The sequence below is a fragment of the Mandrillus leucophaeus genome, unplaced genomic scaffold (assembly GCF_000951045.1).
Source record: "Mandrillus leucophaeus isolate KB7577 unplaced genomic scaffold, Mleu.le_1.0 Scaffold233, whole genome shotgun sequence".
Taxonomy (NCBI): Eukaryota; Metazoa; Chordata; class Mammalia; order Primates; family Cercopithecidae; genus Mandrillus; species Mandrillus leucophaeus.
Window position 1 is genome coordinate 21,280 of NW_012102399.1, and position 18,497 is coordinate 39,776.

The window sequence follows — 18,497 nt, forward strand, 5'->3', positions numbered from 1 at the left end:
GTTGAAAATGAAAAGTAATTTTAACCTGAAAAATTAATTTGGATCTCCTGTATATTTTAATGAATATACGATGCAATATATTTGAGCACCTTTTTTCTTAATTATTGTATTAGTCTGGGTTCTCCAGAGAAATAGAATCATTAGAGAGAGAGACAGAGATTATAAGAACTTGACTCACATAATATTCAAACTTGGGAAGTCCGTTATCTACAGGCTGTGCCAGCAGGCTACTGATGGGCACTTTTCTCTTGCTTAGGGAGCCAGTGTTTTGCTCCATTCATGCCTTCCACTGATTGGATGAAGCTCACCCACATCATGAAGGGAACTCTGCTTTGCCCAAATGTCACAATTTAATTATTAATCTCATCCGAAAATACCTTTTCAATTGACACATACATTTAATCATCATAATTATATACATAAAAGACAAACTTTATAAAAGGTCACTATTGGTATTTCTTTTTCACCACTATTAAATTAAGTAACAATTAACTCCTGCTTAAGGTAAATCTTACGGGAGAAGAGCAAACATTTAACAGTGATTCACAGATAGCAAGATATCATGTGGATTTTTTTTTTTAATCTGCTTTGTACTAAAAATATGATCAAGGTCCTAAGCTGGGGAAAACAGGCATCAAAGAAAGCAACCATTAGATGGGGCAAACAGCTTCTCCAAAGGATTTACAGAAAGCTATGAGTATAAATGTGGATATTCAAATAAGACTGGCACAAGAGTTGTGAGAGTTGTCACTCTTTTGCAGAGTAATTTAATTGGGAAGATAAATATTCTCTGCCCAAATCCAAGGAGTAGAGTTCCGAGAATCAATCCTAGAAATTATGGGTGTTTGTAAGATAGAAACACTCACATCTCAGTACCTCCAGCATAACAAAGTATGTGAGAAGAGAGTTCTCTGGTAATTATTCCGGGAGCCTAACAAATTGAAGTGTTTATTGTTAGTCCTACTCCTCGAATATGGTGAAGAAGGGAGACATATTCTTTTCCTCTGAAATTTGACGGCATTCTTGAATATAGAAAGGAGCCTGCCTCTGGCCTTTGGGTAGTTGAAAAAAATGGTATCTGAAAGAGTAGCTCATCCCAGCAGGCCCTGAAGGGACTATGTTGTAATGGACCTGGGAACATGATGCACAAAACTCCCTTTGCAGTCCCATAAAGTGGCAGAGGAGGATCCCAGTGCTTCTCGTGATACCACAGGAATAAACGTGCAGGATAGAAAAGAAGCAGGCTCTGCCATACTCTGCTGAAGGCTTCTGTACCAAATGAGGGTAAGGAATCCTAAAAAGGGTCAGGGTGATCTGTTCCTGGTAGGGTCAGGGCAAAGTATGGTGTCTTTTTGGAAAAGGTTTTCTTAGGAGCGGAGAGGGCTGAAGGGTGCTTAATTCAGCCGAGCAAAACACCACAACACAATTTACCTGAAACCACCAAATTAACAGAGATTCACAGCATCAAGAAAAAAAAAAAAATAGGCAGAACCATAACAAGACCAACGGTCTATTCCCCAGTGACAAGGAGGCAATAAGATAAAGAGACCTCCATCTGTTTTACTCTTCCTTCGTATCCCTAACCCCTGAGAATAACCCACCTACCAAAAGAAAAGAGTGGATGGTCTTAGAGAAAGAACATGTCACCCTCTCCTCTAATCCAAGCAATGGTTGTTCAAGGTCTAACAACTTTGGATCGAGTTTGAGGTCAAAACTTTAACGCAAACTAGGATTAGCTTCAATTCATGTCATCAGATTGCATTAGTCATTTAAGATTTATGAAATTTTTGTAATTGCAGTCAGCCCCAGAGGAAAAATGAGATCCAACAGAGTTGAAGGTAGAGATTGAAGCCAAATGGTGAAACAAACAAACAAACAAAACCAAAAACTGTCTGCTGTGTTAGAGCACGTGCAAGTTAGTTGCCAAGACCGATATTATACAAAGCATTTACGTATAACTTAGAAGTTACTGCTGAAAAGAAATAGGCAGAATAATAACGAATATAAATAGAACTTAACACAAGGTTTTCCATGGGTTGTAACACATACAGCCTAATCAAGAACTCTAGAGACGTACCAAATTCAAGCCACATAATAATTTTAGGATTTATTTTTGGCCTTTTAAACAGTAATACTAGGTCCTTAACCTATTTCGTAAAATTACAGCAGTGGTTCTCAGTGGCTGTGTCAGGGTTGGTGAAAATTGTGTCCCCTATGGGATATTTGGAAGTGTCCGGAGATATACGTGTTTCACACAATAGGCCCAGGGTGGTTAAGATAGTACTACTGGCACCAAATAGGTAGATACTCGCAATGTCGCTAGGTATCCTGTGATGGGAAGGGTAGCTGCCTACAATTAAGAATGATCTGAATTAAATATCAACAGTGCCAAGGTAGAGAGATTCATATAAATGATGCACAATAAATATGGGAGCAGGTGAGCCATACGAGTTGGGTGGCTTTAGGGAGATGATTCAGTTGCCATCTCAAAGTCTGATTAGACTTTCTAATCAGAAGAAAATTTTTGATACGTTGTATTGTGAACCTTAAAAACCAATATAAACCATTACATTTCTTTCCTATAGATGCTGATAAACATCCTTGATAAATTAATCTAATTCAGCTGGGTTTATGGTAACCCTGAAGAACCACTAACAACACACACAAACTAGTTGGACCACTGGGACACAGGTTTTTGCTTAATTCTTTGTAAAGCTATTGGTTTAAGTTGGTATTAATTATAAATATTTATTCAAACATATTTTTGAAAATCATTTATGTGCTAAACATTAAGTAAGACATTAGGTAGACAAAAATAAACCAAAAAATGGTCCCCACTTTCAAGAAGTTTAAAGATCAGCAGAACTGAAAACTAAGGATTATTTTAAAAAAAGAAACAGCAAAAAAACAAGATTAATCACCTTTCACTTTTAATTTTTTGCTTTCCTGAATAAAGAATGTATGCCTTAGGTTAAACCAGAATGCTGTGATAAGTACCAGAAACAATGTATCTTAATTTGATTGAGAATATTGAAGAATTTTGTAGAAAAGCAAGAACAAGGCTGGGAGCAGTGGCTCACACCCGTAATCCCAGCACTTTGGGAGGCCGAGGCGGGAGCAAGGTCGGGAGATTGAGACCATCCTGGACAATATGGTGAAACCCTGTCTCTACTAAATACAAAAATTAGCTGGGCGTGGTGGCACGTGCCTGTAATCTCAGCTACTCGGGAGCCTGAGGCAGGAGAATCTCTTGAACCAGGGAGTTGAAGGTTGCAATGAGCCAAGATTGTGCCACTGCACTCCAGCCTGGCAACAGAGTGAGACTCTGTCAAAAAAAAAAAAAAAAAAAGGAAAAGCAAGAACAAATTTAAAAGGCCACATGTTTACATTAATAATTCTATAGCTTCCATGGAAATATAATTGATACAGCAAAGTTTAGAATAAGAATTGTTTAAATTGTAAATATTTTGTATGCTTTTATCTCATTTTAACGTGAAATATATTACTGTATAATTAAAACCAGTGATAAAATGATATTAAACTTCATTTTTTTCTGAAGAAAATTTTATCATAATGTACATTGTAATTTGAAGGAGTTATCTTCAGAGACAATATCTAAAGGAAACCTGGATTATTTTGGAAATGAGGTATGAAAAAGCAAACAAATATTCTACAAAAAATTAAGTCATTTACTCCCATATGTAAGCATATTAAACTTGGCATTAATGCAACGAGAATAATTTTTTATTCTTCTTTTTAAGAAAAATTAAAATGTTAAAAATATCAAGAGCAGAAAAATTATCAATGTTTTAATTTTGCAATGATCTCTCTTTTGGTATGTGTGTGCATCTAGAGTATATATTATTATTTTTAAATTCTTAACGTGTTTAGTGGCTTACTTGCTATTTTATGCTATGATTATACATTACAATTTCCTTCATGTTGAAAAGAGAATTGGTCCTCAGTCATTAGCAAGACTAAAGTATCATTTAAATATAGCAAGAAAAAAATTAGAAACAATATGTTTTATATTACATATGCTGAATTTAAAAGCCCGCCAGCATATATATCTGATTTCATTCTTGTATTTAAAACTATTTCCTCTATATAAACCATGCAATACATGGAAGAGAAATATAAAGCCTATAAATTATATAGCCTAAGAAGGAAGTGGCGATACATTTTTCACAGATGAAATTATTCAGAAAATTAATATTTCAAAATATTTCATTTACCCAAGTATGCAGCTTTCATCTTAATCATTTTCAACTTAGATATTAAGGATCATTATGAACAATTTTTGTGACTTTCTGATTTTTATTATGTGTTTTAGATTTCTGTAGTAATTCAGGATAAATTTCTTAATTATATAATTATACACAGAATTGACGGAGCTAGAGATACCCTCATTGGAAATGTTGCATCTGCTATAACAAGTGAGGACTAATGGGAAAATCTAAAATGAAGGTCTGGCAACTTCTCCCACATATCAAATCTTTATGGATTCTTTATATAAGTTATTTTTTCCAAGCTAAATAAAATGTTTTCTTCATCTTTTTCTTAAATGTTTTTGGATTGATTCAAATTCTGTATTTGTTCATTAAGTGTTCTGTATAATTTATTTTCACAGACATTTTAATTCTGTCTACACGCATGTGTTTGGTTAGACTGTCTTTATGTATATGCCTATAGTTTTATATGTTATATATTTATATTTATATTTATTTATATATATATTCTGGTGACTGTATCTCCAAATGGGTAGCATAAGGCATTCAGGAAATACAGACCTGCAATATATGTTGACGTAAGACATATACTTTTTCTTTTATGTAAAAGGCTATAATACTACAGGTGACAATCTTTCTAAGAATTCAGTGTTTCAAGTCTGTGGTGAAAATAGAAATGGAGCATAGGCATCTCTATTGCATCTAAGGGTAAAAACAATCAGGGAAAAGCGGTAAAGGCAGTGCAGTTTACAGTGGTCTCTTTAGTAGCTGCATACAAGCAATTAATTTGATCTACAGTCTATGAAGCATTTTATAATTAATTTCTCAGCATTTACTACATACAAGCCATCACTTTAAAGTGCTATGTCATTAACAAAATCCCATTTTTTTTTCCATAAAGGAGAGGCATACTGATCTACATTTTTCCATGCTGCCAAGGCAGAATGGACTCGAGGGATATTATCTTATTCAGAAAGAACCTTTCAAGGTTGAATAAAAGAAATGGTGCAGGGTCCCTGGGAGAGGGAAGTGATCATCATTTTCACCTTCAACTCCTCTTTGATGTGGCAGAGTCAATTTTTAATCAGCAGCCATCAGACTGGGCTTCATTTCGCCTTACAAAGTCCTATTACTCTGCCACTTTCTGGAAGGAGGTGATAAGGACAATGCTCTTCTTTTTCTCTTCATAGAACCCTGCATATGATGAGTCCCTTTGGAGAGGTTTGATAAAAAAAAATAATAAAATAAAATAAAAACAGAGTGAGTATGTAGGAATAAAGGTCACCTCTCTGTCAGAATTAACTCTTCAAGACAACAAACTTTGATTTTCCTGTGTTTGTTTTTAGGAACTCTCCTATCGTCTTTGGAGGCAATGGCGCTAATAAGCTGATGTGAGGCAAATAGCTAAAATGCACACAGCTTTTGATGAAAATGATATTAAGGCTTATTAGTCTTACCCAGATAAACAGCATAGTGGATGTAATGCTAATGAACATTATGGATATTAGTGACATGTAGGGAAAGCACACAATTAAAGTCTACTTCTTTTAGTACACCTCAAAGAAATCATTTATTATTAGACTGCACGTAAGTGCTGCACAGACACAGTAAGAGAAAATCGCTTCTATGGATTCAGCTAAATTGAAAAATGAAAAGAAAAAAGAACCTACATTTTTCCCTTCTGGAAGTGTTTTTCTATGTTAAGTAAATCTAAATTATTTTTTTAAACTATGCACTCATGCAGAAAAACCTCTATAATCTCTTAGTATCATTTATTGTAGTCAGCAGTCTTAATTGCCTCACTGAAATGGATCAGAGTTCTGGGAATTACCTAGTAAAATGATGTTACTACTCTCCAGCCTTCACATCCTTTGATATAATCTCATTAAAAATATCAGGCCTCTAGGTGAGGGAATACATATGGATAGTAAATGCATGTTAAGCAGGAGCACCCAAACTGATGACCTAGTTATTACAGAACAGAGCAGCAGACGATGAATTTTAATTTTGAAGTACAGCAGTTTCTTTCTTGGTTAATACCATAATTATTAACATATTTTTGGAATGAATCTGCTTGTTACCCTTGAAAAAGATAATAATATTGAACCAACCAAAATACTGAAATGACATTTTTTGGAATAAAATAAACTCTTATTTTCCAGAAGACCACACAAGTGAAAAAACACACGTAGTTTCATTAACTATAATTACTGAGAGGAGATGGGAAAAGATGTGTGCCAAATCCCTTTTTGTGTGTGTGTTCTCAAAATGTAGCTGGGTTGAAAAAATATAAACCTCCAGAGGAAATACACTCATCACCCAGCCAAATAAAGGGGGAAAGAGTGGAGGGGAGAGTCATGCTGAGTCCACCATGTGAAATAATTAGATTTTTATAGAATTGGATTTCCTGTTGTAAATTGGAAAGTATAGTTCTGCAAAGGGTGAGTGTATAGAGCATAAAACTACCCTGTGCTATGCAGCCCAATGTATTGCAGTAACAAACCGTTCTCTCTTTGGTAGTGAATAATGTGACAGACGAAAGTAGCATTGTATAGACAAAGATTTTTCGTTTACTTTTTAAAATAAAATTTGAATATTTACTTAGTAATAACTAATCATTTCAAAGGTACAAAAAGCTCAGGTTTCCAAAATCCAGGGAGTCAGTGAAATGTGGATAAAATGGGCTGTTTATGTAGTAAATGCTGCTGAAGTAGACAGTTATGAAATGATGCTATAGATAACTTCTTCCCAATTTTAGCACAATTTTTGGAGTGAAGGCCTATTTTTTTTTGAAACTCAATCCTGATTCTTTCTTTTTGTTGTTGTCGTTCTTGCCTCCTGCATCCTAAATGCAGCTATTATTTTGCAGTACTGAAATTTGCTTTGGGAATAATATGTAGCAATGTTCTTTTTAATTTAACGTATTGGTCAAAAGTTGATTGGCTAGTAGATAAAAATCAAGAAATGTATCTAGCAATATGCAGGTTAATATGTTCTAATGTAATGCTGATGGGTAAAATGAGAAAAACATTATCATTTGGTCATAACTCACTAAAATGAGGGACTTGATTTGTTTATGTCACACCATTTCCCAGAGATTAATAGGACTTATTATGATTTTGCCAGTAATTTATGTTCTTAGTAGAGACCAAATTATTTTAAGAGGCAGGCTTTACAAAATAAATAAGTAAAACAGCACCAGTGTTCCATGGTCAAAACATGAAGGTGAGACGGGAGTAGAAAGGCTGGGGAGGGATGATTCTACTAGGACATTTATTTATTTCAGGCCTGCATTTCAATGCATGAAACACAAACTTTGGACTCAAATAGACCTTCCCTAGACCCATGAGTCACATTGTTTCCGACTGTAGACATCCTTTTGTATCCTTCTTTAAGGTGATTTATCCTTCAAATCACCATGTCTATTGTTCAAGCCCTATATTAAGAATAGTATCCCAAAGTTGTGTGTGTGTGTGTGTGTGTGTGTGTGTGTGTGTGTGTGTGTGTGGTTTTTTTTCCTCCCTTGCTCCACGTAATCCTCTTTCTTTTTTGCTCCCACTATTGATGAGGCCTATCCCTGGTAATCTTACCCTGTTACCCCTCCAAGGCTCTATCTTCTGTCTCTGGCTGTATGCTTTCCTAGTGCGTTATGGATGCAGAGCTGAATAGCAGAAACTCTGAGGAGGACTCTGCATTTCATAAACATCTACCATAATTTTTTTCTTCACATTCAAATTTTAATTATTGATTTATGAACAATTCTAAGTATAGAGATTAGAATTTCATAAGGTCATTTTTCTCCTTTATTACATCCATTCTGAAGTGAAGATATGCATTGCCAAGATATAAACGTCAAATTAATTTGGCAATCAAGAAAAGTGAAAATATAGCTTTACTGAATATTCCATAATAGTTTATTTAAAATATTTTACAGATTAATGATATTTATCAAGGTGGCAAAAATCAGCATGGCATCAATATGCCTAAACAGATCAGTGGCTAGGGCATATTTAAAACAAGTAAGTAATGTTATGTAGGTATTTCGTAAATATATTAGAGTTTTACTTTTACTTCTTCTAGAACCCTTCATCTTTTCTTCGCCAATGAGAGTAAATTGACTGACAATTACGTCTTCCTGTTGCTCTAATCTCAAAATTCACAGTCACTCTTTTCAGAGAAATTACTGTATTATACTTTAAATGCATATTTGTATATATTTAGCATATATTTTCTATACTAAAACCAGGGCATGTGGTGGTGGAGTGAGGACAGGGATTTTCAGCAGGATCGTTTTACTCCAGCCTCAGAACCAAGTGCATTTCAAATTTTGTAGGATTTCTACAGCAAATGATAAAGGAAGACAGAACAAGGCATTGTTATAACAAAAGTTGAACTTTATTACAATCTAGTGACCACTCGTAGTGGACAAGATAAGATTGATCCAAGATCCAAAAGGGAAACAGACTGGAGGGAGGCTCATGGGCTGGGTCTGCTCTACTCTGGCTTGAGTATTTTTTTTTTTTTTTTAGACAGAGTCTTGCTCTGTCGCCCAGGCTGGAGTGCAGTGACACTATCTCAGCTCACTGCCACCTCCGCCTCCTGAATTCAAGCAATTCTCGTGCTTCAGCCTCCCAAGTAGCTGGGATTACAGGCGCACACCACCACTCCTGGCTAATTTGCTGTATTTTTAGTAGAGACGGGGTTTTGCCATGTTGCCTAGGTTGATTTCCAACTCCTGAGCTCAGGCACTCTGTCCGCCTTGGCCTCCCGAAGTGCTAGGATTACAGGAATGAGCCACCGCATCTGGCCTTGGCTTGAGTATTATACACCTCAGGCATTTCATGCCTTTAAAGTCAGTGTATGTTTACATACAGTGTTATCCTACCTGGAATACCATTCTGAAATTTTCCACCTGGTAAGCATTTATTCATTCTTCAAAGCCAAATAAATCCTGAACCCCAAGATTTCTCTTCTTTACTCTAATCTGACATTTATCTTTTTATCTCGAAAGTATCATTGTCACATTAGCTACTTGGGGGAATTTTTTTTGTCTCTAAATTGCTATTAGTTAGACCAGTCCTCAATACTGTGGCATTGCTTTGATAACAATTGTAATTTTTTTTTCTCCACTTGTGGGTCTATGTCTATATATTCTAATGTTGGTAAAAAGAGAAAGAGGGAGGCATGAAGGAGGAGCAGCAGAAGGAGAAACAGAAAAGGTCTTTTGGCTGGGAAGAGATTCATAAGGGTGGTAGGAAAGTGTGCTAAGATATTGCCAGCATATAATACCTCAGCTGGCCCACTTAATTTTGCCTCAGAGCAAGCATTGAATGGTCAGCATCAGCATCCCATTGTAATGCATAAATTTTGGGAGTGACTTTTGGTAGGCACCATATAAAGTCTTGTTGTATACAAATTTATGTACTTTTATGTATATCAAGCGTAGTCCTTCATTCTCTGTTGCCTCTTTTAGGAAAATAAAAATTCTCTAAGTTTAGTAATCACCAAATAAAACAGAATTTCTTTCAGTGAAGGATATATCCTTTCCTAGCTTCTTAATACATAGTTGACATTTTCATTTAGCTTTGAGAAAATGTTAGTTTTCATGTTAAATTATGTGATTTATCACAATGCATCAGTTTCAGTATTTATCATACTTTTCCAATTCAATATTTTTAACCTCTTTTGAATATTCTATTGAATATTAGAGGTACTGGTCAAATAGGACAATACAGTAGTTCTCCCTGTTTCCTCTTTGGAGTCATCTTCTATGATGTTAGCAAATATTTACTTGAAATAACTATGGCAGGACTGATTTTTTTTTTTTTTTTATTTTTTAAAGTAAGAACCTGAAAAGCACAGTTACAGATTTTTTGTCTTAATACAAAGTAAGAACATTTGTGAACCTAGCTTTCTTGCCAATATTTCCCATGATTTTAGACTATCACCTTATAAAATACTATACATAGACAATAGAATCTCTGTGACCACATAACCTTTAAACAGTTAGATGTAGAATATAAAATCTAAGATGTTTTGCTTTGATTAAAAACACTATTGCATTTTTAACAAGAAATATGTACAGATATATCATAAATAGAGTATTTTAAGCACTAAGTCCTGTTTAACCTCATTTAAATTCAGGATAATTTCAAGTGATAGCAAAAGTAATCTTTCAGTAGAGAAGAGTGTTATGAAAAATAATCCTTCCTGTGTGAATCTTTCCACCAGTATTAGTTTTCATAACATATAGAAAATAAATTTAATTACCTATATAGAGAAATAGAAACCTTTTGGCCATTGTGTATTTTTACATCACAAAGGGAGAAAGTCATATTCAATTAAACTACTTTGAATAGGTAAAACCTTCCTAAGACATATACATTTGATTTTTTTAACTAAAGGAAAGATTGTACCTAAAAAATCAATTTAGGCCTATTTTGTTATATTTATTTTTGAGAATTTCAATAAAATTTCCTCCTAAAACCAAAAAATATTACATTTATTGAGCATTTACTATGTGTCAGGTCTTTACTGAGTGATTTTCCTGCTTTAGCTCATCTGCTTCTCCTAACAATTTTGTGAGGTGATATTTAACCCTGTTATATAGCCACGGTTTAGAGAAAGTAAATGATGGACCCTAAATCAAATAAAGAATAGATGGCACAATTTTTATTTGGGTAATCTGACCTAACAGCCTGCATACTTAATAATTGACCATAAAATACGTTTTCTAATTCTTTTCTGGGAAGGAAGAGAGAAAAATAATTGATAATTGAGTGGAATGGGAACATATTCTGTTTGCTATAAGGAGACTTATGAATTGAAATATAAAAGGATTTACCTCTACATATTTAAATATGTATGCTAAATCACTAAGCCTACACGAAACATACTTAATTTTCCTATCCACTTGACTCTAAGTAATTTCATACAAAATATTACTGTCATATTACTGTCATATTACTGTCATTCTAAAAAATATGTTTGAATAAATGGAATGGTCAATTGCATAATTGGTCTCAGTCCTTACCCCATCCTGCATTCACACCTTCATTATGGACTCAACATGAATGTAGTTTATTTCCCTGTCTGCTGATACTGAGCTTGGTTAATATCAATCTCAATATCTTTCTATGACTGAAGACATATGTATGCATGAATCACAGTATTATCATGGTATCACGTAAACGGTTAATAGAGTTCAGGAAGGAGCTGTACATTACACTTCTAAGTCTGCTCTTACTGTATAACTTTAGAAAAGTCTTTTCATCTTTCTGATCTTCAGTTTTGTCATTGAAAAGTAAGAATTAATAATGGATTATATATATTATATATATAATATATATATTTCTGTTTATACTATAGTACTCCATATGTCTTGGTATAAATAGATTCTCTTCTTTCTCTTCATTTCATAAATATGTACAAAATAATTATAAATTATATAATAAATCATTATTATCTTTATTGAAGCAGTTAACAGAACTGAAGAATTATGGATGCTGCAGACAAATCTTTCTTTTCTCTTTCTTTCTTTCTTTCTTTCTTTCTTTCTTTCTTTCTTTCTTTCTTTCTTTCTTTCTTTCTTTCTTTCTTTTCTTTTTCTTTCTTTTTGTTATGGAGTCTCATTCTGTTGCTCTGTCCCCCAGTTTGGAGTGCAGTCGTGGAATATGGACTCACTGGAAAGAGAGAAGTAAATATCCATTGGATCCTGATACAATTTCTTGAGTTTCAAGATATCCAACATTTTACCTGTATCTGCTGTACATCAATCAGAAAATGTAGGCCATTTTTTCCACTATAGTATGGAATGTTACATAAAACTCAGAAGTCTTTCTAATAGGCTCAGATTTGGTTCAAATAATGTTTACCCGGTTTTGATCTTTACAAATGACTTCACATCTAGAAGTCATCTTAGACCTCATCTTCTCCCTTTCCTGTCACATTGAAACACATGCCAGACCTCATAGATTTTTTAAAATATGACTTATCTTTTTCTTCCATTTGTCTCTATCAACAGTAGCCTAATTTAAGATCTAATCAGATTGACTATGGTAATAATATCTTAATAAAGTTTTCCTATTGACATTAATTCATCACTACAACTAATTAAAGGGTTATTGTGAGAATTAATTAAAATAATAGATGTGGGTGCTTAGCATATACCGTATACTCATAACATTGGACACGATGTGTACCAAGAGCAATACTGATAGCAATAATCATTTTTTGAAAATATGATTCTCTTAAATATATCAAGGCAATCAATGCTTTTATCGAAAGCAAATAAGTAATTCAGTACCTTTTCAGTGGTTGTAGAAATATCTCCAGTACAAGGAAATTTGTTTAGATCACCAGCTTTACCTGAAACACTTACTTTGTTCAAAAGGACTATCGTGGAATGTTTTTGTTTAGATTTGGAAGTTGTTAAGCTCTGTTGATGCCATATTCTTAAAGATCATCTAAATACCACTTAGACTGTTCATCCTTGGTGCTTCTCTGCATGTTGCTTGTGCCTACATGTTAATTGCATGAATCTAAATACAGCTACATTGCATGTCAATTAACAACAGAAATACTTTCTGAGAAATGCATCATTAGGCAATTTTATCTGTGCAAACAGCATAAAGTGTACTTATACAAACCTATATAGTATTGCCTACCACACACATAGGTTATATGGTGTGGCCTATTTTCCTAGGCTGCACACCTTTACAGCATGTTTTTGTACTGAATACAGTAAGCAATTGTAACACAATGGTAAGTCTTTGTACATCTAAACGTATCTAAACATAGAAAAGGTATAGTAAAAGTAAGATATAATCTTTTTTTTTTTTTTTTTTTTGAAGGAGTCTCGCTCTGTCGCCCGGGCTGGAGTGCAGTGGCCAGATCTCAGCTCACTGCAAGCTCTGCCTCCCGGGTTTACGCCATTCTCCTGCCTCAGCCTCCCGAGTAGCTGGCACTACAGGCGCCCGCCAACTCACCCGGCTATGTATTTTTTAGTAGAGACGGGGTTTCACCGTGTAAGCCAGGATGGTCTCGATCTCCTGACCTCGTGATCCACCCGTCTCGGCCTCCCAAAGTGCTGGGATTACAGGCTTGAGCCACCACGCCCGGCCCCGTAAGACATAATCTTATGCAAACACCTTCGTATATGCGATCAACATTGATCAAAATGTCATTATGTGGCACATAACTAGATTTTCATCAAAATCCTCAAAAGTGAACAGGTGATTATCATATTCAATATTTATTTGAAAATGTTACAAAAAGTGGAAAGATTTAATCACTTATTAAGTCTTGGAGCAAACTGCTCAAAAGTAAACATATTTTCAATACAAAAATAATCATTAACAGTTTTCCCTATTTTGACAAAGTAAATGCTTTATTCAAATATTATCCAAGTAATATTTTATAAATCTAACTGCACTTTTAATATCAACACTTTAATGAATGACATTTTTTCTTACTACAAATATAAAGGGTGCTGATAGTTGATATATTTAATTCTCAATTTGACAAGAACGTTGTCTTGGGTAGTATCATAGTTATTTCTGGGTTACGGTCATGACTCCAATGAGGCTGCATTTAAAACAACACAGAGAGAGAGAGAGAGACGGGTGGAGATACTAGGCATCCATTTCTTTGATGATCTGGCAAAGAAAGTTCCTTTGAAAATTCATATTATAATTTTAAAGCTAATGTATACTACATTGAATTATAGAAACAAGACGGTATGATGAAGAAAGAGCATCTTTACCTAGAAATCATGCAAAATTTTTAAACATTATGGAAACTATGAAAGGGAGATGAATTACCTATTGCTTTTAAATATCAACTGACACTATAAGAAGCAAGTTGTGTAAGAAATAGCCATTTTTAATCAGTGGAAAGTAATCTAGCAATCTGCTAAAGTGATAAGCAGAGAAAGAAAATGTTGCAGTATTCTATCATCAATGTCAATAAAACAATTAAATGCAGTGCAATGACTCATAGCCTAAGAATAAATGTATCATGGAAATAGCTTCTGGTTTTTTTTTTTTTTTTTTTTAATGTAAAATGTTGCCTTAGTCTCCTGGAAAAATTAGTTAAACGTAAATGCATATTTTCATCACACCTAAAGTAAGTGCCACAACCTCAAGGTAGAATGTAATAACCTGATTGAAGCCTGCTACATAAAGTGGACTTAATCACGTATGATACCTGGCCATACTGGCTCTCATTCCCTAGCGTAATCTGTGAGATTTAAGTGTCTGTGTGTATCTGTGTGAGAGAGAAGAAGAGAAACAAATAAACTACTTGTGGAATTGAACACGCACATGCACACCCATACAATCTTCAGACACTGCTTTTATGTGCTTTGCAATTTTGGATCAATGGTTGAAAGCTTTACTACCTAGAAACACAATCAGCACTTTTGAAACAGACAAAAAGAAAGCCATATTCAAATGTAGACAATACGTTTTCTAAAGAACAACTCCTAACAAAGTAATCAACTGCCTTCAGAGAAAATGCTACGGATGATGATCAAAAGCAAGGCAGCCATGTGAACAGAAGACAGGATGAGCTTGAAGTCATGTTGTATCAACCTAGTCTATTCTTGTGGTGTCACACAGACCATATTTTTGTAACACCCTAGTCTCGGATTTGTGTAATTTGTTCTACTTACTGAAATTGTAAAGACAATTTTGAAATTAAAATAGAAAAAATAGAGTTTTTTTTAGTAACAAGGTTATGATATACTCTCCTTCTAATAACCGTTATGTCAGTATCAAAAACCAAAAATCAAAAATTAATGAAAATGTTCTTTACAACAAATATTCTTTCATTAGCACAACAAAATGTAGCACATTTCTAATTACAATGAGTTGCCGAAGTGGAAGATTAATTATCTGAAATAAAATGAGCTACAAATGCTTAATTAGTTAAGCCAGTGCTTTTATTCTCTCGCATTTCATTATAGTTCACTCATTTACGTTACTTTATTTTGCCATTTTCTTGCTCTACTGTCAAATAGTTCACTTACTTAAATAGTGCAAAATGCAAGTTTTGTGTAGTGTTAAAACCATGTTAACTTGAAATTCTTTGTCAATTTGTATTAATATATGTATGAGTCTAATTTTTAATAGAAAAGAGACACTTTTCAAAAAAAGACACTTATGCAGTCAACAGACATATATATAAAAAAAAAAGCTCATCATCACTGGTCATTAGAGAAATGCCAATCAAAACCACAATGCGATGCCATCTTATGCCAGTTGGAATGGTGATCATTAAAAAGTCAGGAAACCACAGATGCTGGAGAGGATGTGGAGAAATAGGAATGCTTTTACACTGTTGGTGGGGGTGTAAATTAGTTCAACCATTGTGGAAGACAGTATGGTGATGCCTGAAGTATCTAGAACCTGAAATACCATTTGATCCAGCAATCCCATTACTGGGTACATAACAAAAGGATTATAAATCATTCCACTATAAAGGCACATGCACACATATGTTTATTGCAGCACTATTCAAAATAGCAAAGACTTGGAACCAACCCAAATGCTCATCAGTGATAGACTGGATAAAGAGAATGCGACACATATACACCATGGAATACTATGGAGCCATAAAAAAGGATGAGTTCATGTCTTTGCAGGGACATGGATGAAGCTGGAAAGCATCATTCTCAGCAAACTAACACAGGAACAAAAAACCAAATACCACATGTTCTCACTCATAAGTGGGAGTTGAATAATGAGAACATGTGGGTACAGGGAAGGGAACATCACACACCGGGGCCTGTTAGAGGGTAGGGGGTAAGGGGTGGGATAGCATTAGGAGAAATACCTAATGTAGATAACAGGTTAATGGGTGCAGCAAACCACCATGGCACATGTATACTTATGTAACAAGCCTGCACTTTTTGCACATGTATCCCAGAACTTAAGTATAAAATAAAAAAGAAATGAGATGATCTGCATGCATGACCAACACAAAATAACTTAGTGCTTTTTGCTTATGAGAACATAGAAAACACGGCTGTGGGTGACAGCTAATTTCCTCTCTCCTCCTTCTGACCTGTAGCTAGTAATGCATAGTGATACTCAAATATTATTTAGAAAAATTAGTCATAAACATGAAAAGAACAAAAAATAACCAAGTTATCAATTGTAAGCTAATTAAAGGAATTGGACATGCATTTCTGCTATTGAAGAAGAAGAGTGTAATGGTGGCCTACCCATTTTGAATGAAAAACATTTACACACCCAAAAATGTGTTATAAAATATATATGTTTTCCGAGATTAGAAAAATAAATTTTGCTTTTAGCATATGTAAGCATACCATATGGAATTCATTTTCATCACTTTGATGCTTTTAAAAAATGTTTCTTGAACAAATACTTGGGGAGTTTGATATGGAGATGTAAAAATCTTGAATGTATGTTTTTATTCTTTAGTATTAAAAGAGTCCAAAGTAATTTAGAAACTTAATACTGAACAGTATAGTTAGGAACTAAGACCATGTAATATATAAAATTTCCCCATTTTTTCATGAATATAGGTCTTTTTACAACTTTTGTTCCATGTAAAGCCTCATGTGTATATCAATTAACTCTCACATTTTAGTTGATATGTTCTTTCTTTTTCATGACTATTCTTAGTTTACTTCCATAACTTTGAAATTCCCAAAAATCCCTATAGCCCACCCTTAGACTTCTCTTTCATTTTCATAAATTTTTTCCTTAATTTTTTTTAATACTCTAAATGGTGGCATTCTCTTAAATATGTATTAGAAAAAATGTATTAAGCCAAGAATCAGATATGGAGAAATATAAATGTGCTTATATTTTTCCCTTATTTATTGTTATAGTCATTTAAATAACTTTAATTTTCTATATATTAGGATAATTAGAATTGTTCCAGTTATTTCATCGAATTTCATTATTTTTAAATGTTTAAAATCTTTACATGTGTATTTTTCCTTTGCCATTTTCTCTTGTAATTATCCGGTAAGTCATCTTTCTCCCATGTTGTACAAAGAGTTTTTCTTTTTTTACTGAATGAAAATTTCAAAAAATTGTTGGAAAAAACTGTTTATTGTTAGTTACATTAATAAAGAAAATCACCTTTTTCTATGCTTTTTTCCAAAATATATTTGTGTGATAAAAGTGTGTCAAACCCTTAGACGTGGATCATTGGTTCACGCTTTTTATACTGCAAAAATATCACCTTGGGCCAGGCACAGTGGCTCACGCCTGTAATTGCAGCACTTTGGGAGGCTGAGGTGGGTGGATCACCCAAGGTCGGGAGTTTGAGACCAGCCTGATCAACATGGAAAAACCTCGTCTCTACTAAAAATAATAATAATAATTAAAAAAGTAACTGGCATGGTGGCTCATGCTTGTAGTCCCAGCTACTCGGGAGGCTGAGGCAGAGGAATCACTTGAACCCAAGAGGCCAAGTTTGTGGTGAGCCGAGATTGCACTATTGCACTCCAACCGGGGCAACAAGAGCAAAACTCTGTCTCAAAAAAAAAAAAAAAAAAAAAAAAATCACCTTGCTCCCTTCCTAAAAATGCTTCTAGATCTACTCTCTATAAATTCCAATTCAATATAATGAACTAGAATCAATGAACCTGCATTTTTGAAGAGTACATATGTGATTATGATCAATGCCACTTGAACCACACTGTGAAAATCAATGAAATAAGAGAAAATGTTGCACTGTTAAGCTTACATTTTCCTCTCTTCCAGGCTTTTTCTGTTGTGTACGTTAGTAGTATCCCTAAAACATAGAACAATTACCTCAAAAGGTAAATCAGTATATAATTAATGATTCATTCATGTAGATGATACTGAGAATATTTATACACATTGATATCTGTACCTGTATAGAAATGACATAATACTCTTCTCTGCTCATACTGTGACTTTTCAAAGATACGATCTAGTGCAATGAAAATTGCACTAAAGCTTAAATCTTAGTTTTTAATGTTCAGATAGTTAAGTTTGGTAATGGATTTCATTGGGTATACTCAATGGAAATATGAAGGGATTATAACCCTCAGTCATAAATACAATTTCAACTATTTAACATTGGAAAGATAGGTCCATATACGGTGAAGGTTGATTATCCTGTCAGCTTTTGCTCTATTCCCTTGGAAATTCTGCTTCTCCTTAGGGTTTTCTTGTTTGGATTATGATAACAACCAGAGACTAAATCTCATAGATCACAGCTTCTTCTTCCAAGGATCTGATTAAGAACAGATTATACATAAAG